Genomic DNA, 25099 nt, shown 5'->3' with positions numbered 1-25099 from the left:
TGTTATTTGGTCAGTCCACAGCATGGGAAAGCCATGCTCTATAATTATCAGCTACATAAAGCGATTGCTCTGAGAGCCAGGACATATGGAGATTTAAAGAAATGTGAGGTAAAATTACTGATACATGAATGCAATCCGATACTCTCACCAGGTGCTAAGGAGTTTTGCACTCTGGCCTCTCTCACGCCAGGCTGTGTTTATGGTTCTGCCCTCCACCTTGGGAACATCTGTTGTATTTGCGTCCGCTCCCGGTTTGCTTTCGTCGCTCCATTCTTTTTCCCAGCCGCAGTCCTTATTCTTTCTGTGTGTTTCAATTCAGGCTCTAATTTAGCCTAACAGTGATTCTTGGCCATACCTTGCCCACATGCTGAAAATTTTGAATTGAATGCCTTGAATTTTACCTCAACTAGCCAACTAATCTCTGGTGCATTAAAGCGATCCCATTAGAACAATAAATTCTAATAAAGTTTGGATTTTTTCTGATTCTTATTAGAGACAGAGAAACTCCTGTAACTTACAAGCAATAATATTTAGTTTCCGCAAGTTTGAGAGAGAGCAGGAACTAGGATGATAAAATGCTCTGATGTGAACTGAATAAAATTAAATTTTTCTTCTCTTAAAGTCTTTTTTTTTTTTTTGCAATGTTTAAACCACTCATAGGTTTAAAGAATTAAAAAAAATCAATATTTAAATATTGTCCACAAATCTAGAAGAATTTTTTATCTGCAACTAAATACCTTTTGTGTATTTCTTCATGTGTCCTGCCTTACTTACTACTGGCCTTCACTCAAAATATCCAGATGTGCATAATAAGTTGTATACATATTGTCATCTCTTATCTGTTTCACATATCATCTCCAGGAATTTAAAAAGCATTAATGATATATTTTGACAAATAGCATTTTAAATTTCAATATAGTTATGTCTCTCAACATTTGCGTTTATATCTTGTGAGTTTGATGTAAGGCTTAAAATATTCTTTCTCAAGTATGTAATGAACTTGTTATCCTTTATTTGGTTCTAAAATTGTTAAAGCATTGCCTCTTTTATTTACCGTATTTATTCCCAGGAACTGATTTTGTACAAGGTGAGAGGTTGGAAACATAGTCTTTGTCTTTCCCATGTGAATAATGAGTTTTCCCATTACCATTTGTTGAGCAGTCTGTAACTCTGTTGTTCTGAATCCCAGCTCTGTCGTGCGTCAGTGTACCACATGTGTCTGCCAGTCGATGACCCCATAATAGTTTCCACTTGTCCCTTTCTCTGTCTCTGTATCAATACCACATGTCTTAATTACCTCACCTCCACCTTAAGTCTTCATAGCAGAATGGGAAAACCCTTTACCTCATTCTTCTTTAACACTGCCATGATTTTAGATTGACAAAGTTGCATAAAATACCAGGTAGAGGTTTTGGTTGAAATTGCACCTATAGATTAGTGTGAAGAGAATCAGTGTGAATCATCATATGCTCATACCTCCCATCTCTTTAATACTCTAATGTCGTCCCCCAAAGTTAGATGTGTATGTGTGTGCTCAATTGTGTCTGACTTTTTGTGACTCCATGGAGTGTAGCCAGAGCTAGCTCCTGTCTGAGGGATTTTCCAGGGAAGAATACTGAAGTGGGTTGCTGTTTCCTTCTTGAGAGGATCTTCTTGATCCAGGAATCGAACCTGAGCCTCCTGCATCTCCTGCATTGCCAGGCAGATTCTTTCCCACTGAAGCACCTGTGCTATGCTTAGTCGCTCAGTTGTGTCCGACTGTTTGCAACCCCTTGGACTGTAGTATGCCAGGCTCCTCTGTCCATGGGGATTCTCCAGGCAAGGATACCTGGAGTGGGTTGCCATGCCCTCCTCCAGGGGATCTTCCCAATGTGGGTATCGAACCCAGGTCTCACGCATTGCAGGTGAATTCTTTACTGTATGAACCACCTGGGAAGCCCCCCAAAGTTAGATATTTGCTCTGTATTACTCTTAACCACTTTTCGTTCTTAGGTTTATGCTCATTTTATACTTTCAATGCTGCTGTAAAGCTTATATTTTCCTCTTGCATTTTCTACACCTGTTGATTAATGGAAAAGTAGTTAATTACTGTATATTGATCTTGTGGTTGACTGACCTACTAAAATTATAATTTTAATTTTAAAAATTATGATTATTATAACTTGTTTTTTAATGCAGGCAATATAATTTCTATAAACTATAAATAATGATCACTCTGTTTCCTTGATGTTTTCTTAACACTTGTATAGTTTTTTCTTGATTAATAAACTTTCTAGGAATTATATGTAACATATAGACAATGGACATGCTAATCATGTTCTTGATTTTAAAGATATTACCTCTGTGTTTTATTATTAGTGTCTTTACTCTTAGACTGTACTAAGAAATAAATATCTTGAGTTCTTCAGATTTCCATCCAGAGAAGAAAACAACTGACAATGGGATCACTCAAATGAGTATAAAATTTTCTTATGCAACATTGGATTCTAGAATATAGTATATCAACACCTACAAAGTTCTGAGTGATAGGAAATGTTTTCCAAAAAATATTGTATTAGTACTTGGCCAAATTGTTACCCAAATGTCAGTGGAATGGACTTATATTCTTAAACATGAAATGTCTTAGGAATTATATAACACCTAGAAAGAATTCTTAAAAAATAATAATGAGTTTTAAAGTTTCTGGTCTTACGTTGAGATCTTTAATCCATTTTGAGTTTATTTTTGTGTATGGTGTTAGAAAGTGTTCTAGTTTCATTCTTTCACAAGCGGTTGACCAGATTTCCCAGCACCACTTGTTAAAGAGATTGTCTTTAATCCATTGTATATTCTTGCCTCCTTTGTCAAAGATAAGGTGTCCATATGTGCGTGGATTTATCTCTGGGCTTTCTATTTTGTTCCATTGATCTATATTTCTGTCTTTGTGCCAGTACCATACTGTCTTGATAACTGTGGCTTTGTAGTAGAGCCTGAAGTCAGGTAGGTTGATTCCTCCAGTTCCATTCTTCTTTCTCAAGATCGCTTTGGCTATTTGAGGTTTTTTGTATTTCCATACAAATTGTGAAATTATTTGTTCTAGCTCTGTGAAGACTGTTGGTAGCTTGATAGGGATTGCATTGAATCTATAAATTGCTTTCGGTAGTATACTCATTTTCACTATATTGATTCTTCCAATCCATGAACATGGTATATTTCTCCATCTATTAGTGTCCTCTTTGATTTCTTTCACCAGTGTTTTATAGTTTTCTATATATAGGTCTTTAGTTTCTTTAGGTAGATATATTCCTAAGTATTTTATTCTTTTTGTTGCAATGGTGAATGGAATTGTTTCCTTAATTTCTCTTTCTGTTTTCTCATTATTAGTGTATAGGAATGCAAGGGATTTCTGTGTGTTGATTTTATATCCTGCAACTTTACTATAGTCATTGATTAGTTCTAGTAATTTTCTGGTGGAGTCCTTAGGGTTTTCTATGTAGAGGATCATGTCATCTGCAAATAGTGAGAGTTTTACTTCTTCTTTTCCAATTTGGATTCCTTTTATTTCTTTTTCTGCTCTGATTGCTGTGGCCAAAACTTCCAAAACGATGTTGAATAGTAATGGTGAAAGTGGGCACCCTTGTCTTGTTCCTGACTTTAGAGGAAATTCCTAGAGGAGAACATAAGCAAAACACTCTCCGACATACATCACAGCAGGATCCTCTATGACCCACCTCCCAGAATATTGGAAATAAAAGCAAAAATAAACAAATGGGACCTAATTAACCTTAAAAGCTTTTGCACATCAAAGGAAACTATTAGCAAGGTGAAAAGACAGCCTTCAGAATGGGAGAAAATAATAGCAAATGAAGCAACTGACAAACAACTAATCTCAAAAATATACAAGCAACTCCTACAGCTCAACTCTAGAAAAATAAATGACCCAATCAAAAAATGGGCCAAAGAACTAAATAGACATTTCTCCAAAGAAGACATACAGATGGCTAACAAACACATGAAAAGATGCTCAACATCACTCATTATCAGAGAAATGCAAATCAAAACCACTCTGAGGTACCATTTCACACCAGTCAGAATGGCTGTGATCCAAAAGTCTACAAATAATAAATGCTGGAGAGGGTGTGGAGAAAAGGGAACCCTCTTACACTGTTGGTGGGAATGCAAACTAGTACAGCCACTATGGAGAACAGTGTGGAGATTCCTTAAAAAATTGGAAATAGAACTGCCTTATGACCCAGCAATCCCACTGCTGGGCATACACACTGAGGAAACCAGAAGGGAAAGAGACACGTGTACCCCAATGTTCATCGCAGCACTGTTTATAATAGCCAGGACATGGAAGCAACCTAGATGCCCATCAGCAGATGAATGGATAAGAAAGCTGTGGTACATATACACAATGGAGTATTACTCAGCCATTAAAAAGAATACATTTGAATCAGTTCTAATGAGGTGGATGAAACTGGAGCCTATTATACAGAGTGAAGTAAGCCAGAAGGAAAAACACCAATACAGTATACTAACGCATATATATGGAATTTAGAAAGATGGTAACAATAACCCAGTGTACGAGACAGCAAAAGAGACACTGATGTATAAAACAGTCTTATGGACTCTGTGGGAGAGGGAGAGGGTGGGAAGATTTGGGAGAATGGCATTGAAACATGTAAAATATCATGTATGAAACGAGATGCCAGTCCAGGTTCAATGCACGATACAGGATGCTTGGGGCTAGTGCACTGGGACGACCCAGAGGGATGGTATGGGGAGGGAGGAGGGTGGAGGGTTCAGGATGGGGAACACATGTATACCTGTGGCGGATTCATTTCGATATTTGGCAAAACTAATACAATATTGTAAAGTTTAAAAATAAAATTAAATTAAAAAAATAATAATAATGAAGTCAAATTCCTGCCAGACAGTAAATGGAGATGTCATAGAAAAGGACCAGTGCCAGATGCAATATCCACATAATTACACAATGTCTGTAAGTCTCACAGAATCAGGCATTTACCACAAAATTCAATCCAGCTAAATAGTGAATATAAAGAGGACATGTGACAGAATTCAAGTATGTAAGAATTCAAGGAATTACACCTACAAATCTTTCTTAGAACAAATAACTTGGCAATAAAATCAGGCCCACTGAAAACTGCATGGAAATAATTAACTCAGGAATAGAGAATCTATGGTAAGAGAATTTAAATAGTTTTGAGTACATTTATCTTTTGATAATTTATTCAATTATTACCAAACTGCAAATTAAATTCCATACAATTGGATATGTAAAAATATGACTAATGAAATACAACCTGCTAAATATATGACTTAGCAAATGAACAATAAAATATATATTGTTAAAACAGAAAAGTAGAATGAATATTTTGCTATTATTAAATATAGTTTTATTAAATATCTCATTTTTGTAAAATTCTCTGACTTCATTGAAAGAATCTATATAGAATGTTGGTCACTTTATTAATTACAGTTATTTCTGATAGCTAGATGACTTTCTGTCTTCTATGCACTTTTATACTATTTGAAATTTTTATAATATCATTATCTTATAAAAATTCTCACATCACTATTCTTAATCATTTTTAACTTTGAACAATAAATGGCAGAGATATAGCCTGTGTATTCACATGTGTTAATGTATCCACAATAAATTATGATGTGTTTTGTTTTAAAAGACTCTTAAGTGACTAAGGAAAGGCAATGCCAAAGAATGTTCAAACTACCACACAATTACACTCATCTCACATTCTAGCAAAGTAATGCTCAGAATTCTCCAAGCCAGGCTTCAACAGTACTTGAACCATGAAATTCGAGATGTTCAAGCTGGTTATAGAAAAGGCAGAGGAATCAGAGATCAAATTGCCAACATCTGTTGGATCATCAAAGAGAGTTCCAGAAAAACATCTATTTCTGCTTTATTGACTATGCCAAAGCCTTTGACTGTGTGGATCACAATAAACTGTGGAAAATTCTGAAAGAGATGGGAATACCAGACCACCTGACCTGCCTCTTGAGAAATTTGTGTGCAGGTCAGGAAGCAACAGTTAGAACTGGACATGGAACAATGGACCGATTCCAAATAGGAAAAAGAGTATGTCAAGGCTGTATATTGTCACCCTGCTTATTTAACTTCTATGCAGAGTACATCATGAGAAACGCTGGGCTGGAGGAAGCCCAAACTGGAATCAAGATTGCCAGAAGAAATACTAATAACCTCAGATATGCAGATGATACCACCCTTATGGCAGAAAGTGAAGAAGAATTAAAGAACCTCTTGATGAAAGTGAAATAGGAGAGTAAAAACATTGGCTTAAAGCTCAATATTCACGAAACTAAGATCATGGCATCTGGTCCCATCACTTCATGGGAAATAGATGGGGAAACAATGAAAACAGTGGCATACTTTTATTTTGGGGGGTTCCAAAATCACTGCAGATGGTGACTGCAGCCATGAAATTAAAAGACGCTTGCTCCTTGAAAGAAAAGTTATGACCAACCTAGACAGCATATTAAAAAGCAGAGACATTGCTTTGCCAACAAAGGTCCATCTAGTCAAGGCTATGGGTTTTCCAGTGGTCATGTATGGATGTGAGAGTTGGACTATAAAGAAAGCTGAGGACTGAAGAATTGATTTGAACTGTAGTGTTGGAGAAGACTTTTGGGAGTCCCTTGAACTGCAAGGAGATCTAACCAGTCCATCCTAAAGGAGATCAGTCCGGGATGTTCATTGGAAGGACTGATGTTGAAGCTGAAACTCCAATACTTTGGCCACCTGATGTGAAGAACTGATTCATTTGAAAAGACCCTGATGCTGGGAAAGATTGAGGGCAGGAGGAGAAGGGGGCGACGGAGGATGAGATGGTTGGATGGCATCACTGACTCAATGGACATGAATTTAGGTAAACTCCGGGAGTTGGTGATGGACAGGGAGTCCTGGCCTGCTGCAGTCCATGGGGTCTCAACGAGTCGGACACGACTAAGCAACTGAACTGAACTGAAGTGACTAAAGAACTAAAGTGACTTAGTTCAACTCCATCTTACAGTTGAGAATAAGTAAGCTCAAGCGGTTCGGAAAGCTGTCCAGTATCACGTAGCTAGTTAATGAATGTAAGAACGAGGGACCAATTTCATATATCTGAAATTAATTCATCAAAATTGTCATACAGACAAAAGAATATACACATTAACATACAAGAAAGAGGTATTATTTAAATCCTATTCAAGTAATTACAGTAAAATGATTCATCATATGATTTCAATTTGATTTTATAAAAGACTTGCTTCCTGCTGCTGATGTTGCCTGCTTCTCTCTCTCTGATCAGCTTTTCTTCATCCAGCCTTTCTTCTCAGGCTGTATCAAATGCTCCTTTTTGTCTCAGTGCATTGAGAGCATCACTACTGTGGTGCTTTCTTTAATGACTTGAAATTAGTCTTTGCATGCTGGTCTGCCCCACTGGACTGCATGTTCCGTCAAGCCAGGATCCATTCATTAATGCATTGGCCAGTACAATGCAGTGGTACAGTGGCTTATAGTCAGTGTTCTGTGAACATTTATTGAGCTGATTTGTATTTAAGGATCTATACTGTCAGAGAATTACTGAGCACTTAATATGGATAAGACTTCCCTGATGGCTCAGATGGTAATGAATCTACCTGCAGTGCAAGAGACCTGCGTTCAATCCCTGGGTCGGAAAGATCCCCTGGAGAAGGGAATGGCAACCCACTCCAGTATTCTTGCCTGGAGAATCCCATGGACAGAGGAGCCTGGAGGGCTACAGTCCATGGGGTCTCAAAGAGTCAGACATGACTGAGCAGCTAACACTAGTATGAATAAGATATACTGATAAAGAGTTGGATTGTTCCTTTATGTCTTGTTGTTCAGTCACTAAGTCGTGTCCAACTCTTTGTGACCCCGTGAACTGCAGCTTGCCGGGCTTCCCTGACAGTGAAGCCTTCCCTGCACTAACTCCCCGGAGTTTGCTCAAACTCATGTCCATTGTGTCCTTTACATCTAGAAGGCTGTTAATTTTATACAAATATGCAGGCTTCTATTCCTGTTCTGATTTTATGCTTTTGAATAAGAATAATTTATGACTGCTATCTGGTAAATACATTTCAGAGACATCATCAGTGGTTGCCAGGCCAAGATGCAATGAAATCTCTTTTGCAGAGGGAATTTTCTTTGCTTCTCTATGATTTTTTATAACAGTACATCTTAAAATTGCATTTATAGTATAGTCCATGGTGTCTAAGATGTATCAGAGATAGAGCTTCTGGTAAAAATAAGCTTCTTAGGAGCTTTTTGTGTTATTATTTTTTATAAAGGAATGATTGAAGGATTTTTCATAAGGACTTGTATCAAAGCAGAGATTTTAAAATAAACCTGCTATGTTCAATTTGATTTTACTATTGTGGCATATGACAGATACTGTGAGGTTACAGGGCTGTCATTAGTTTTTTGAAAACTAGTTAAGTATGCTCTTTTTCCAGGTATCTTGTTGGTTGGAAAAATACATTTTGACAGTAGAAATGTTATTTTGATGTATGAGAACCTACATAGAAGATAAATATGCAAAGAGTGAGGAGACAGATAAGCAAATCCTATAACATTTACATTACAGCAGAGACCACCGTGGACCTGCTGTCTCATTGTTAGTGTCATTTCTTTCATGCAGGCTACACATTGCCTTTTATTTTCCTCCAAAGGAATAGTTAAAATAGGCACCTTAGAAGGTTCTCTTCTACTTCATCACCCCTTATACTCCTACTGTCTTAATTACTGAATATTAGCTCTTCAGTTACTCCTGTTTCCTTTCTGATTGTCTTCCTGGGAATTCCTTTCCTCCATTCCCTTCTATTATTTTTTACATATTTAAATTTTTTATTTTGTATCACAGTACAGTTGATTCACAATGTTTTATTAGTTGCAGGTGTACAGCAAAGTGATTCAGGTTACACATGTACCTGTTCTATTCTTTTTCCAGTTGTTTTCCCATTTAAGTTGTTACGTAATATTGAATAGAGGTCCCTGTGCTATATGGTAGGTCCTTGTTGGTTATCCACTGTAAATGTAGTAGTGTGTACCTGTCCATCTTAAACTCCCAATCTATCCCAGTTCCCACTCTTCCCCTTTATCTCTATGTATACTTTTAATTGAGACACAACTGACATAGGTGGGAGAAACATCAGCAGATATGCGGATGATACAACTCTAATGACAGGAAGCGAAGACGAACTAAAGAGCCCTTTGATGAGGGTGAAGGAGGACAGTGAAAGAGCTGGCTTAAAACTATTATTAAAAAAGCTAAGATCATGGCATCCAGCCCCATTACTTCTTGGCAAATAGGAGGGGAAAGGTGGAAGCAATGACAGATTTCCTCTTCTTGGGATCCAAAATCACTGCATATAGTGACTGCAGCCATGAAATCAGATGATTGCTTCTTGGCAGGAAAGCTATGACAAACCTAGACAGTGTGTTGAAAAGCCAAGGCATTATTCTGCTGACAGAGGTCCGTATAATCAAGGCTCTGGTCTTCCCAGTGGTCATGTATGGTTGTAAGAGCTGGACCGTAAAGAAGGCAGAGCACCAAAGAATCAATGCCTTCGAACTGTAGTGCTGGAGAAGACTCCTGAAAGCCCCTTGGACAACAAGAGATCAAACCAGTCAATCATAAGGGAAATCAACCCTGAATACTTGTTGGAAGGACTGATGCTGAAGCTGAAGCTCCAGTATTTTGGTCATCTGACGCGAACAGCTGACTCACTGGAAAAGTCCCTGATGCTGGGAAAGATTGAGGGCAGAAGGAGAAGGAGGGGTCAGAGGATGAGATGGCTGAATGGCATCACTGATGCAATGGACATAAACTTGGGCTAACCCTGGGAGATGGTGAGGGACCGGGAAGCCTGGCATGCTTCAGGGCGACCGAACAACACCAATGGTCAACATATGAAATTGTATTAGTTTAACAGTGATTTTGATATATGTATATATTTTGCAAAGAACTATCAAAACTAGTTAGCATACACCACTGCACATAGTTACAATTTTTTTCTTATGTTGAGAACTTTTAAGATCTACTCTCTTAGCAACTTTCAAATGTACAATACAGTGTCTCCATTCCCCTTTAAATGTCCAGCTTCCCCTTCTTCTTTTTCCCCCTCCCCCTTCTCTCCCCTCCCCCATGCAACATGTTGTCCTTGGTCCTGCAAGACTGGTAGACTGTTTGAGCCTCAGTTGCTTCATCAGTAAAATGGAAGTAATTGCGGTCATTACCATACAATATTGATGTGAGGGTTGAGTGAGAAAGTGCTTAACATGACATATTTGGGTACTGAATGTCAATTATTGTTAGAAGTAAAGCCAAACTAAGAGACCTCCATGCCTCAGGCATTTCCTCATCAACCTACTCTGCACCCCACTGCCAGAGTCAGCCATTCTAAAATGCAAATGTGACTGTGGAGCCTCCATTGGCTGCCTATATAAATTTTCTTTCAGCAGTCAAAATGTGTCTATGGAGCTTTAAACCCTTGATGACCACACTTTAATGTTCCTTACCAGGGAGGTAAGGAATATTAGTGGCACATAATTCATGAATTGAGAAGTATCTCTCCCACCCTCATTTTGGTAGACCTAGACCCTACCCATCAGCTCTGTCGTGGAACCAATTTTTAAAGTTCTTTTTCGTGGTTCTAGTGTTTCTTTATGGGGATCCAAGAACATGTGGCAGAGTATTTTTCATTTTCTTTCCTTCTCGTGCAAAAGACACATGTGTATGAAAAAGCAAGGCATTTCTCCACACATAAACATAACCTGGAGATATTTTCAATCAGAATGTAAAAAGCTGTCTTACCCCATTTTGTAAATGTACTATAGTGTATTTGGCAAGTTCTTATCAACAGGAATGTGGTTACTCTGCTATTACCAGCAACCCTGCAGTATATCATTTATCCACATAATATTGTTATGAATGCAAATGAATTGATGGTGTAAAATTTAGAATGAGAGAATGCTGGGTCAAAGTCATGGATGCAGATTTGATACTTTTTTTTTCAAATTTAAAATGTTTGTTATCCTTTCTGCATTTGAGGTGCCACCTTTATCGTCACTATTACTGAAAGTCAAGATTGCTGCTGCTGCATGATTGATGTGATGTCCAACATGTTGAATAAAGAGAAAAAGTCAGGTTAAACCACAAAATTCAAATAACACTAACCCAAGAAAAGAGCATCCGAATCTAATTATGTAGCTCTAAACAGAAAGCCAGTACATTTTTTAAACAGCAGCTAAAATTAAATTAGGGCACATGAGAGACACAAAAATGTAAAGTAGAAAAAAAAAGTGTAAAGTAGATAAGAAACACTGTGTACATTTTGCAAAGAAATTAATTTTCTTTTCTGAGTAAAACCTCTCACTTAAGACATTTCATTTCAAAACGAGCTTTATACATTTGCAATCAGTCACCCTTTAAGCTATTTCTTCCCTGGATTTTCAAACTCCTGAAGCTTTCATGTCTTTTTCATGCTATGAGGAAATAAGCTTCTGTTCAGCTACTGAGCGTGGATTAACGCCTAAGGCTTCAAGGAACCCATACTTTCAAAACCATTTAGTTTAGATCTTGATACTTTCTTTATTCTTGATCTTTTTTTTAAAAAAAATCACTTATTTCTGGACAAAATTTCATTTTAAAATGAAAGGATACAAAGGTTGTTCAAATGGGTATTTTCCAAACATTTATTTATAACTAAGCACTTGGATTGAAGAGTTCTTCGTGGGTATACTGACAAGCAAGCCCCGTGTTGCCTGTAGGTTTCGTAGGCTTTAGAAGGAAAGTCAATTTCAGATTCTTCTTCTTTTCACTCTTCTTTTATTAGCTTTTTTTTTTTTTTGTCTCTCTCATCACTTGAGTTTTTAGACATGAAATGTTGTAGCTGTGCTGAAGTTTTCAGTTTATCAGAATAAATGGGTAATTCTTCCTCACTGGCTGGTTTCCAGCCCTTGAGAGCAAGGGCTGTCAACAGCAAAATAGTATATCAACAAGCTCTGTCATATAATTGGATGTGTTAGGTTTTATAATGTTTCATACATAACATTTTATACTATCTTGCACAATGTAAAATATAAAAACAGTAATTAATGTTGTTAATAAAGGTATACAGATATAGTTGATATATAAAAGTTTTTGATTGGAAGGATGTACATTAAGATATGTCATGTGTGCAAGTGAGCTAAGTCTCTTCAGTCAAGTCCATCTCTTTATGACTGTAGCCCACCAGGCTCCTCTGCCCATGGGATTCTCCAGGCAAGAATACTGGAGTGGGTTGCCATTTCCTCCTCCAGGGAATCTTCCCAACTCAGGGATCGAACCCACATCTCTTAACGTCGTAACCTGCATTGGCAGGCAGGTTCTTTACCACTAGCGCCACCTGGGAAGCCCAGGATATGTCATATGCGGTACACATATGAAAATGAGAATTTAATGGTTAGTAACCACTGACCCTACAAGTTCTGGAATTTCTTAAAGATCATTACAGAACTTCTCTTACAACTGACATTTTCATAATTCTTTAAGTTCATTACTAAATCTGACAGCTATTTATGGCGGACTGAAATGAAACTGGTAAGGGAAGCACACTGACTGATGCCTCCAACCATGGTCAGGCACCATAGGAACCGTTCATGTGAGTTATTTTACGACAGGAGGTCCTGGTAAGGGACACAGAACTCTTAGTCAGTCAGTCAGTTCAGTCACTCAGTCGTATCCGACTCCTTGCGACCCCATGAACTGCAGCACGCCAGGCCTCCCTGTCCATCACCAACTCCCGGAGTTCACTCAAACTCACGTCCATCGAGTCGGTGATGCCATCCAGCCATCTCATCCTCTGTCATCCCCTTCTCCTCCTGCCCCCAATCCCTCCCAGCGTCAGAGTCTTTTCCAATGAGTCAGAACTCTCAAGCCACCCCCAACTGGGGGAATCTGGGAAAGGTCAAAAGGTGACGCCACACATCCTGTCAGCTCCCAGAATCCTCCTCGCTGGCGTCCACCTTGGCTGAGAGATGCAGGCGCCACCAGGAAGGCCCCTGAGTCACTGTCCAGCCAGAGATGACCCGGAAACTAATCCCATCGCCATAAAACCCGAGAGCGTGAGCCCCGTGGCGGAGCAGTCCTCCTGGGCTCCGTTACCCTCTGGCTTTCTGCTCCTGCGGCGCCCCTTCCCAGTGAAGTCTCTTGCTTTGTCAGCATGTATGTCTCCTCGGAAAATTCATTCCCAAATGTTAGACAAGAGCCCCTTTCGGGCCCTGAAAGGGGTCCGCTTTCTACAATGAAATGAGTACCTTCAGATATAATCAAATTTGTTACCAGAAAACTCATGTCTTATCAGTTGAAACCTTCCTATACATTCCTCATTTGAAACCAAAGTCTGAATATCAACATTAGTTTTAAAAAATAGTGGATTACAAGAGGCATGGAATAATTCTATTCTGGGTTTAAACGTTTTATTCAAGACAGTTCAACAGGTATGTAGACCTAAGTCAGGTTGATACACCAATTTGAAACAAGTAATGGAAACGTGTTTGCTGATTCAACATTTTAAGTATATTGCACTTTATAGTTTTAAAGAGGCAGTAAGTGTTCAAAAAAGGACTGGGTGTTGAATCAACATTGAATAAGTCTGCAAATTTATGTCCAGAAACTGAAGTTTTCTGTTTTCACAAGGAGGATATAGTTTAATGGTGAGAAGTTATTCTTAGGAAGTGTGGAAAGCATCCATTTTGCAGAAGACTGCAGTTTTTAACTTTGTTCAGAACAGTTTTGGTAGCACAGTTGTTTAAATATCGTTTAAACAGCATATCTAAAACTAAACTCATTTCTAGGTTTTGTGACAGTTGCATAAATGCCATCATTCACTTAGCTATCTAGGTATAAGAACTTAGATATAGTCTTTAATTCTTCACTTGTATTAAGTTTATTATGAAGTTCAAATTTTTCCTGTAATGTTTTGCATCTTGGATTTCATCTCCTCTCTCTCTGCTGCCCTCAGCAGTGGTTGAGTTCTCATCTCCTCTGGTGTGAAAGTACTGATTATCTAAAGAAATTATTCTATTGTCATTTGATCCCTTGGTCAAAAAGATCCCCTGGAGTAGGAAATGACATCCTGCTCTAGTATTCTTGCCTGAAAATTCTGTGGATAAAGTAGCCTGGTGGGCTACAGTCCCTGGGATCACAAAGAGTCGGACACAACTGAGCTACTGAGGGCACCATTATATGAATATGAACCCTGCTAATGATCTAATATTTAAAAAATATTAGTCCCATTATATCACTCCCTTAATAAACTGTTGACTCCATTTTCTGCTGCATGAAATGAAAACTCTCTTTGGCTTTTAAGGTCTTCTGCCATTTGTATTTGTATCTTTTGTTTCTTTCCTAAGGGTGTGTGTGTGTGTGTGTGTGTGTGTGTGTGTGTGTGTTTTCCTCAATTCAGCCCATTCTTACTACATCACAGGAGCCTTTCGTTTTTGTATTTTGCCCGCAGATTTTGAGATGGTGCAGGTAAAGGGGGAAATTAATGACAGCACCAATATCTGAAGCTTATGTGACTAAAAATATGGTTAACATGTGGAGGAAATATAATTTAAAAAACCCAAAAGGAGAAGTAAACTGAAGAGGAAATCTTTGGAGCTGTGATTTGCATGTTTGACTTGTACTTCCTTAGCCCCATAGTAGCTGAGTCCATAAAACAGAAGCATACAGGTTGTACCTGGGAATAGAGTTTTCACTTACAGTAGCATTATGTCTCTACAGCTGACTGATGAAAATAAAACACCGTCAATTTCCAAAAACTAAGTTGATAGAGCCAAAGAGTTACTCTGATTTTAGATAAACTAAAAGCCAGAAGACATGGTTCTTTCCTGGACATTTTGAGCAAAGTGCAAGGGTATTTTGTTCTGTATCATGTCTGAAAGTGGGGAGCAAGAAGAGAGGGTTAATAATTGTAGACATCCTTTCCAGTGCTGTAATGGTTTCTAAAAATTGCTGCCTGCTTGGGTTAGTGCGTCCCAGGTCTGCTCTACAACTGGTTTTCATTCTCATGATGATGATGACAATTTCACACTCTCCACCTAAAACTTGGTGCTGCTGTGAAGTGTTTCATTTCTGGCTGTGACTCTCAACCATGTGTGTATTCTCTCCCAGCATTTCATGGATGGCCTGGTAGACAAATGCAGTAGAGAGAACTATGTATATTCGGGCAGAAAACAAAAAACAGTTGGCCTCCACAAAAATTGGCAGTGGTGAGACTTGGGGGAATTGTCGTTTGCCTTTTGTGAATTTCCAACTGTTCTTCTGGATTATTAAGATAAAGAGAAAGCAAGACAATAGAAACAGAAAAGATGAACACTTATTTTGGACTTTCCAACCATGAAATGAGAAAAAATGAGATATACATATTTCACTGTTAACAGATAGCAATATTTATATTTTGCATCTAACAATGGTGAATGGTGCAAAGTTTTGAGTAAACAAAATTGGTGAGAACTTTCTCTTTTAAAATTAAACTTAAATTATGCTCCAAGGAGAAAGGAAAGAAGTTTTTAATTTCTTTGTCCTGTGGGTTTATATTTAAATAGGTGAGTGTTTACATAGAGATTGCTGCATATTTATATATATTATTTATATACATATGTAAACTGAGATTTTAAAAGGCAAATAGATGCAAGGGCAAATGCATTTATATAAAAACGTAAATGATAGCCATATAAACTGCTTCCTCTCATCCTTAATGACCTCTGCTTTTTAAAGTCAAATGGCCAGTAGAAGTATTTTTGAAACACTAAAATATTAATGAAAACAATCTTTGAATTAGTGATATGAATTCTTATATTTTATGAGATACTAGCTTTTTGCTAAATTAAGTTACAGATAAAAATGAGTGTATTTAGACTTGTGGATATTTAAGAAAATGTATTTATATCTCCTCATCCCCAAAAATATACTCTGCTTTTTTACACTGTGTGCTGCTTAAAAGTGTTAGTTGCTCAGTCTTGTCTGACTATTTGGGACCCCATCAACTGTAGCCCGCCAGGCTCCTCTGTCCATGGAATTCTTCAGGCAAGAATACTGGAGTGGGTTGCTGTTCCATTCTCCAGGGAATCTTCCTGACTGGAGGATCAAACCTAGGTCTCCTGCATTGCAGGCAAATTCTTTACTGTCTGAGCCACCAGGGTTCCCCTATAATACCTTTAAAGTTACCTTTGGCTCACCTCTTTTCATTGCTTTTGTATTCTTAAGTATTTCTAATCAGTTCACAGGTGGAGAAAAACCCTTTGGGTTTACATTTATCAGAGAGCCACTGCGTTTGTTTCAGGGAACTCAGTAGGCTGTGAACTATATCCAGAGTTGCAAGTGTATACAAAGGAGGACTCACAGTGGCTTGACTTGATTCTAGTAGTCTGTTCTCTGGACATCCAGAAGCCACGGGACTGTAGACACTGCAGATTGACAGCCGCAGGTCTTGCAGTTTAGAGATGACATGTGCCTTGAAAAATCTAGGCATTTAAAAGAAATCAACCTGAAATGCCTAAGATTTCTGACCCTGTACCTCTGTTTTTTAAATTTCATTGTTTGTGACTTTTGTTTAATTTATAATCCTAAATTTGCTTAGACTTCAGTTTAAGAGCATCTGCTATAACTTAGAGAAAGAGTTGATGAGTCTGATTGAATTCTTAAAGCCGAGATCTTTCCTGACCTGGTTCTCCCATATTTTTTAATTTCCTACAATCCTTACTGTGGTTCACTGCCCTTCACACTGGCTCTTTGCAGTTCTTGGAATAATGGTTCAGGCAGACTCCCTCATTAGGGCGTTTGCTCTTGCAGTTTTGTCTTACTGAAGCACTTTTCCCCAAATGTCTGCATCACCCTTTCTCTCACTTACTCTACTGCTGAAATGTGGGCTCATGGGTGAGCCTTCCCTCGCCACCCCTCCATAGCACTTAGCACGACTGAAAAATACTATTTACAAATGCACTTATTTATCTACCATCCTCTGGCTACCCAGTTGAATGGATGTTCCAAGAGGCAGAAACTGTTTCCATAAGGGCGGAAAGTTTTGTGCTTTTGGTTGCTGTTACTGTTTTAATCTGTATTTTTTTTTTTACTACTATATCCAGAGAACAAAGAGCTCTCAAGTATTTTTTTGAATGAATGAATGGTTAAGACTGATTCTAATATTGGTATATATTTGACAGCAATTAAATATAAGTCAATATTGAAAGTTCATATCCCTACTGAAAAGATAGCTGAAGCTAAACTCATCTGTGCATTAAGCTTAATCCTGTGTATTAACTGTTTTTGCAAAAACACAGTGTGTCTTTCATAGTACCATATACGTTTTGTGGGAGGACAAAGACACAGGACTACGTAATTGAATTTACTCATAGCATGAGCCTGCAGTAACTATTCCTGAATGGGCTTTACTTATTTGGTTGTTTATTTGTTGTCTTGATGTATTCATCTTATATGCAGTTATAAGTAAACAATTGAATCCTATAGCCCAAGTAATCATGTATATAGTATCTTGCTTTCAGAAGGGAAAACAAATGTAAGATGCTCTGGATATGCCACTGTCTTCTGTATTCTCTGAAATCCCCAGAAATGTAATTTATATCACTCCACTTAGGGCAATGGACCCTCACATTTGACAACTTGTATAATGAAAAATTCTCCCAAGTGTTTTAACCAAAATCCTACCTGAAGTGTGGAGTTCATTAGGTCACCATCTTGTGATGGAACAGGCCCATTAAATCCAATTTTTAGTCAAGTTAAATCTTAGGAATGGATTCTGGGTAAATAGCATCGTTATGGCTAGGAACTCCAGCCAAGAAATCAAACCGCCTACATCACAGTGCGTCTTAAATGGAAAAAGGATGCCCTTTGTGTAAAATCACTTTGGAGAGGAGACAGCATGAAAGAAAGAGATTGCTATGAGCTAAAAGGGTTTTCATCAGGTGGCAGAGAATCCGAGGGTATTTGACTATAGCAAGCTGGCTCGCTGGCTAATGTGGTAGAAAACTGAGGTGTGGAGCAGTTTTGCATCCTGGGGATTCCTGCACTCCTAGCAGCAACATGGAATTTTCTAGAAGGAAAACCTGAAGGGTATCCAGGAGCCTGTTTGGTGAGACCACTGACATGTTTAGGAGACAGCTCTGAATGAGAAGGTGATATGGGTTAATTCACCAGGAGAGAATGAAGCAGCATCTTAAACAGCAATGGCAGGCATGTCTTCAGAGAAGGGACAGGACTCGTGAGAAGGTGAATCTTCCTGCAGGCAATTAGTCCTGTCGATAACCAGCCAAATGGTCCCTGCATGTTCGCATGTCCTTGAAAAGCCAAGCAGTGTCTGTCCGCCCACACGCTGCTAATGAAGGGCACTGATGTATGTCCTGTCTCATGGAACAAAAATAAAAATACCTATTTAATTGGTGTAGATCTCTTTCATGCACTCGAAAAATAAGCAAAATAAGACCTATTCCTTTATTTTTTCTTCTCAGAGTAGTGATTTCCTGGAGGTCTAAGTGTTAGTTGCTCAGTCGTGTCTGACTCTGTGACCCCATGGACTGTAGGCTGCCAGGCTTCTCTGTCTATGGAATTCTCCAGGCAAGATTACTAGAGTGGGCTGCTATTTCCTTCTCCAGGGGATTTTGCCGACCCCAGGGATGGAACCCGGGTCTCCTGCATTGCAGACAGATTCTTTACCACTGTGCCACAAGAGCTTACAGCCCTCCTGGACTAAAGCAGTCATTTTTGCTGCGTATGTCCAGAATTTTGCCAACATAATCATATCATGCATCAGCTATAGGGACTAAAGCAGAGCACAGCACACTTTGAAATCCTGCTTAGTAAAGAGGAACAGAGAGGTGATTTCCTCATACTCCCATGAATTGCGTGTTTCTGGGCTGAAGGTGGCTTTCAGAGTGCTGATGCATGCTGAATTTGACTTCACATTGACACAGAATGGCACTTACAAATTCTAAGCACCAAGTCTCGTTTTATTATCTGACTCCCATCACAGAGCAAAATGTTTTGAAAAAAACATGACAATAAAAGCCAAAAATGAAACCCTCTGCATTTATTAGCACTTATTAAATAATTTAAAAATCAAATAAACATCAAAATATAACTAGTCCACAGTCATTATAATTCGTACTATTTTTCCCAGTAAATTATTTCATTTTAATCACTTTATTGTGAGATTTTCATTAGACTTTTGAAATTTCAAAAATAATTTTATTGAGATAAACAGAAATTGAGGAACTTTTTGTGAAATGCCTGACCAGTAGTCTTCCATAACAAAGTAAAAAAGCTGAGAAACTATCAAAGATCAGAGGAGACTAAGGAGACAAGGGAGGAGACAGGAAGTCCAGGTGGCACAGTGGTAAAGAACCTGCCTGCCAATGTGGGAGACACAAGAGACACAGGTTCGATCCCTGGGTCAGGAAGATCCCCTGGAGTAGGCTACCCAGTCCAGTATTCTTGCCTGGAGAATCCCACGGACAGAGGAGCCTGGAGGGTCCACGGGTTTGCAAAGAGCCAGCCACGGGAGCACTGTCCACACACAGAGACGGGACACTGAATGCAGCAGGTCACCTGGCTGGTGTCCAGTCGCCAAGTCATGTCTGACTCTTTTGAGACCTCATGGATAGGCTCCACTGTCCATGGGATTTCCCAGGCAAGAATACTGGAGTGGTTGCCATTTCCTTCTCCAGAGATCTTCCCGACTCAGGGATCAAACCTGTGTATTCTGCATTGGCAAGAAGATTCTTCACCTTTGAGCCACCAGGGAAACCCTGGACTGAACCCAAAGTGGAATAAGACATTGGTGGAAAAAAACTGATTTCTGAAAAGAATCCATATTTTCGATAATAGCATTTTACCAATGTTTATTTCTCAGTTTTAGAAAAATGTATCATGTTTATTGAGGATGTTAATATTAGGAGAAGTTGGGTGAAATATTTTACATTTTTGCTAGTGTTTTATAAATCTAGCAGTATCCCAAAGCAAGGAAATAATAACTTGAGGGCCTTTGCTTGGTAAACAGTCTATTACATCAGGTCTTTAGCAATCAGTTTTATTTATATGTGGTTGCCTGTTAATGTAATAGCAAAGAGAAAAGATACTATCGAAAATACCAAATCTATTTTCCCTTATTATCCGTTATCAGATTTGTTCTATAGCAATATCGAGTGCCTAAATTGAAATACTTATGCCTCCTGACAATGTTTATTTCTCTCTTTAGCAGAAAATAGTGTTGTCCCATAGCTGGGACACTGCAGTAAGTGTATTTGTGTATTACCATGAACATTACAAGACTTCATTTGAACATCACCATGGTTCCTGAACCTCATTCCATAGTTCATCAGGCACTCTATCTATCATATCTAGTCCCTTAAATCTATTTCTCACTTCCACTGTATAATCATAAGGGACTTGATTTAGGTCATACCTGAATGGTCTAGTGGTTTTCCCTACTTTCTTCAATTCCAGTCTGAATTTGGCAATAAGGAATTCATGATCCGAGCCACAGTCAGCTCCTGGTCTGGTTTTTGTTGACTGTATAGAGCTTCTCCATCTTTGGCTGCAAAGAATATAATCAATCTGATTTCGGTGTTGACCATCTGGTGATGTCCATGTATAGAGTCTTCTCTTGTGTTGTTGGAAGAGGGTGTTTGTTATGACCAGTGCATTTTCTTGGCAAAACTCTATTAGTCTTTGGCCTGCTTCATTCCGTATTCCAAGGCCAAATTTGCCTGTTACTCCAGGTGTTTCTTGACTTCCTACTTTTGCATTCCAGTCCCCTATAATATAAAGGACATCTTTTTGGGGTGTTATTTCTAAAAGGTCTTGTAGGTCTTCATAGAAACATTCAACTTCAGCTTCTTCAGGGTTACTGGTTGGGGCATAGACTTGGATTACTGTGGTATTGAATGGTTTGCCTTGAAAATGAACAGAGATCATTCTGTCGTTTTTGAGATTGCATCCAAGTACTGCATTTCAGACTCTTTTGTTGACCATGATGGCTACTCCATTTCTTCTGAGGGATTCCTGCCTGCAGTAGTAGACAGAATGGTCATCTGAGTTAAATTCACCCATTCCAGTCCATTTCAGTTCACTGATTCCTAGAATGTCGACATTCACTCTTGCCATCTCTTGTTTGACCACTTCCAATTTGCCTTGATTCATGGACCTGACATTCCAGGTTCCTATGCAATATTGCTCTTTACAGCATCAGACCTTGCTTCTGTCACCAGTCACATCCATAGCTGGGTATTCTTTTTGCTTTGGCTCCATCCCTTCATTCTTTCTGGAGTTATTTCTCCACTGATCTCCAGTAGCATATTGGATACCTACTGACCTGGGGAGTTCCTCTTTCAGTATTCTATCATTTTGCCTTTTCATACTGTTCATGGGGTTCTCAAGGCAAGAATACTGAAGTGGTTTGCCATTCCCTTCTCCAGTGGACCACATTCTGTCAGATTTCTCCACCATGACCCTCCCATCTTGGGTGGCCCCACGGGCATGGCTTAGTTTCATTGAGTTAGACAAGGCTGTGGTCCTAGTGTGATTAGATTGACTAGTTTTCTGTGAGTATGGTTTCAGTGTGTCTGCCCTCTGATGCCCTCTTGTAATACCTACCGTCTTACTGGGTTTCTCTTACCTTGGGCGGGGGGTATCTCTTCACGGCTGCTCCAGCAAAGCACAGCCACTGCTCCTTACCTTGGACGAGCAGTATCTCCTCACTGCCGCCTTTCCTGACCTTCAACATGGGATAGCTTCTCTAGGCCCTCCTGTGCCCATGCAGCCACAGCTCCTTGGGCGTAGGGTTGGTCCTCCCGGCTGCGCATGAGAAACGCTGGACTGGAAGAAGCACAAGCTGGAATCAAGATTGCTGGGAGAAATATCAATAACCTCAGATATGCAGATGACACCACCCTTATGGCAGAAAGTGAAGAGGAACTCAAAAGCCTCTTGATGAAAGTGAAAGTGGAGAGTGAAAAAGTTGGCTTAAAGCTCAACATTCAGAAAACAAAGATCATGGCATCCGGTCCCATCACTTCGTGGGAAATAGTTGGGGAAACAGTGGAATCAGTGTCAGACTTTATTTTTTGGGGGCTCCAAAATCACTGCAGATGGTGACTGCAGCCATGAAATTAAAAGACGCTTACTCCTTGAAAGGAAAGTTATGACCAACCTAGATAGCATATTCAAAAGCAGAGACATTACTTTGCCAACAAAGGTCTGTCTAGTCAAGGCTATGGTTTTTCCTGTGGTCATGTATGGATGTGAGAGCGGGACTGTGAAGAAGGCTGAGCGCTGAAGAATTGATGCTTTTGAATTGTGGTGTTGGAGAAGACTCTTGAGAGTCCCTTGGACTGCAAGGAGATCCAACCAGTCCATTCTGAAGGAGATCAGCCCTGGGAGTTGTTTGGAAGGAATGATACTAAATCTGAAACTCCAGTACTTTGGCCACCTCATGCAAAGAGTTGACTCATTGGAAAAGACCCTGATGCTGGGAGGAATTGGGGGCAGGAGGAAAAGGGGACGACAGAGGATGAGATGGCTGGATGGCATCACTGACTCAATGGACGTGAGTCTGAGTGAACTCCGGGAGTTGGTGATGGACAGGGAGGCCTGGCATGCTGTGATTCATGGGGTCGAAAAGAGTCGGACATGACTGAGCTTCTGAACTGAACTGAACTGAACTGAACTGATGGTTTCTGAGCAATAAAGTGCATAGGGTACAGGGGAAATAATTCTTCTGTAGGAAAGAATAGAAACTGTATTACCAGAGTTTCACGTCTCAGTTCCATTCAAACAGGATCTTTCTACCTCAACTAGAATTCCCAATCCACTAAAAATAATCAAGAGATAAATACTGATAATCTATATATGTCCCACTTTGCAAGTGATATGTTTATTTACATACCTCCAATCTCTCAAATTTCTACTCAGATTCATGTAACTCTTTTTCACTTTCACAATACTACTATGACTGCTACTCTGCCAATAAAACAAAATCTGGAGAAGTATCTGTCTTAATCATTGTGAGCTGCCATAATGCAATACCGAAGACTGAGTGACATAAACAACAAACATTTATTTTTTTCACAGTTCTGGGGGCTAGAAGTCCAAGATCAAGGGCCAGTGTGGTAAGGTTCTAGGGAGAGCCCTCTTCCTGGCTTGCTCACAGCCACCATCTCACCACATGCCCACGTGACCTCTCTGGGAGGCATGGAGAGAGAGCATGCCCTCTGATGTCTTGTCTTGATGGTGATGGTCTTGTTGCTCAGTCATGTCCTACTCTTTGAAACTCCATGGACTGTAGCCTGCCAGACTCCTCTGTCCATGGGATTTTCTAGGCAAGAATACTGGAGTGGGCTGCCATTTCCTTATCTAGGGAATCTTTCAGATCCAGGTATCCAACTTGAGTCTCCTGCCCTGCAGGTGGTATCCTGCAGGCAGATTCTTTACATAAGGACATAAACCATAAAGACACTAATCCCATCCTGAGGGCCCCACCCTCAAGATCTCTTCTAATCCTAATTACCCCCGTTGGGGCCCCACCTCCAAGCCATCACATTGGGCTGAGGAATCCAACAAACCATATGCTGACATCATATTACTATCAACATTTATATTACATCTTTTAATGTTTTACTTTGGGATGGAGATTAATAAGGAGTCCGCAAATAAATAACTAGAACTTTGCTTGTGAAGCACAAGCATGTAGAAAGAACAGCTGGAGCTCTGAAAGCCTAACTCTTTGTTTCCAGTGAGGGTTTAGGAGACTTGTGATGGGAGGAGACACATCTCCACCAGGTGGAGAAGAGATGTGGTCAGATGTGCTGGAAGTCCAGGGCTGCCCTTCACTCGCTTTGCAGAGCCACCAGGAAGGAGCCGGAAAAGTTGGCAAGAATAAAGTGAAATTGTGTATTTGAATCGTTATTCTATTTATTCTGCTTTTATGATGAAAGGGTCTTCATGTGACTGTTCTGAGTGCCTTTGAACAGGGTAAAGACTGTTTTCTAGTGAAAACAAACAATGCACACTCCAGAGGAATTACAGTATCTGGCCTGTATTAGTTCCCAGATGGTGCTAGTGGTGAAGAACCTGCTTGCCAATATAGGAGACCTAAGAGATGCCAGTTCAATCCCTGGGTCGGGCAGATCTCCTGGAGAAGGGCATGGCAACCCACCCCAGTATTCTTGCCTGGAAAATCCCATGGACAGAGGAGCCTGGAGGGCTACAGTCCATAGGGTTGCAAAGAGTCAAACGCAACTGAAGCTACTTAACCTGCACATGCATAGCCACTTTGCAGTTTAAATAAAGAAATAGAAAAGAAATAGAGTGATCTGATTTTCCAGCAATGGAGAATATTAACTCCTGCAAAAATATGCATTTCTATAAAACTTTGAAATAGGAAATTTGTATTTCTGGACCTCTTCCATTGTTGAAAAGGAGACTCTTTTAATTACTTTGCCTTAAACATGCCTGTGGAGGGAGGGTGATAAGGTGGGCATGACTTAATAGTCTAAGAATCAGTCCTGTAAGTCAGGAGGAAGTCCAGAGAGAAGGGCCTGTGTTTGTGTAATACATAGCCCTATTTTTTTGTTTAACTAAAGCTGAAGAGATGTTTGTACAGACAGATGTATGTTCAAATCCTGATACTTTTTAATTATCTTTATCCTAAAGTACTGGCAACCTCATATAGTGAATATGAGGATTGCTGCTTCTGTTGCTAAGTTGCTTCAGTCATGTCCGACTCTGTGCGACCCCATGGACTGCAGCCTACCAGGCTTCTCCGTCCATGAGATTCTCCTGGCAAGAACACTGGAGTGGGTTGCCATTTCCTTCTCCAATGCATGAAAGTAGAAAGTGAAAGTGAAGTCGCTCAGTCGTGTCTGACTCTTAGCGACCCCATGGACTGCAGCCTACCAGGCTCCTCCATCCATGGGATTTTCCAGGCAACAGTACTGGAGTGGGGTGCCATTGCCTTCTCCCGAATATGAGGATTAAATGTGTCTAAATTT

At 39.5% G+C, this 25099-nt stretch overlaps 1 protein-coding gene across 2 annotated transcripts in view; it reads left to right on the top strand.

The window, feature by feature from the left end:
- Window positions 1-25099, top strand: part of DOK6 (docking protein 6) — a 406877-nt gene that overhangs the window by 113174 nt on the left and 268604 nt on the right. The gene's annotated exons all lie outside the window — the stretch shown is intronic.

Source organism: Bos grunniens, chromosome 24 (assembly GCF_055505025.1).
Source record: "Bos grunniens cultivar Pamir isolate PY7600 chromosome 24, Bosgru_T2T1.0, whole genome shotgun sequence".
Classification (NCBI taxonomy): Eukaryota; Metazoa; Chordata; class Mammalia; order Artiodactyla; family Bovidae; genus Bos; species Bos grunniens.
The sequence above is the reverse complement of the archived record's forward strand: the minus strand, read 5'-3'. Positions and strand labels throughout refer to the sequence as shown.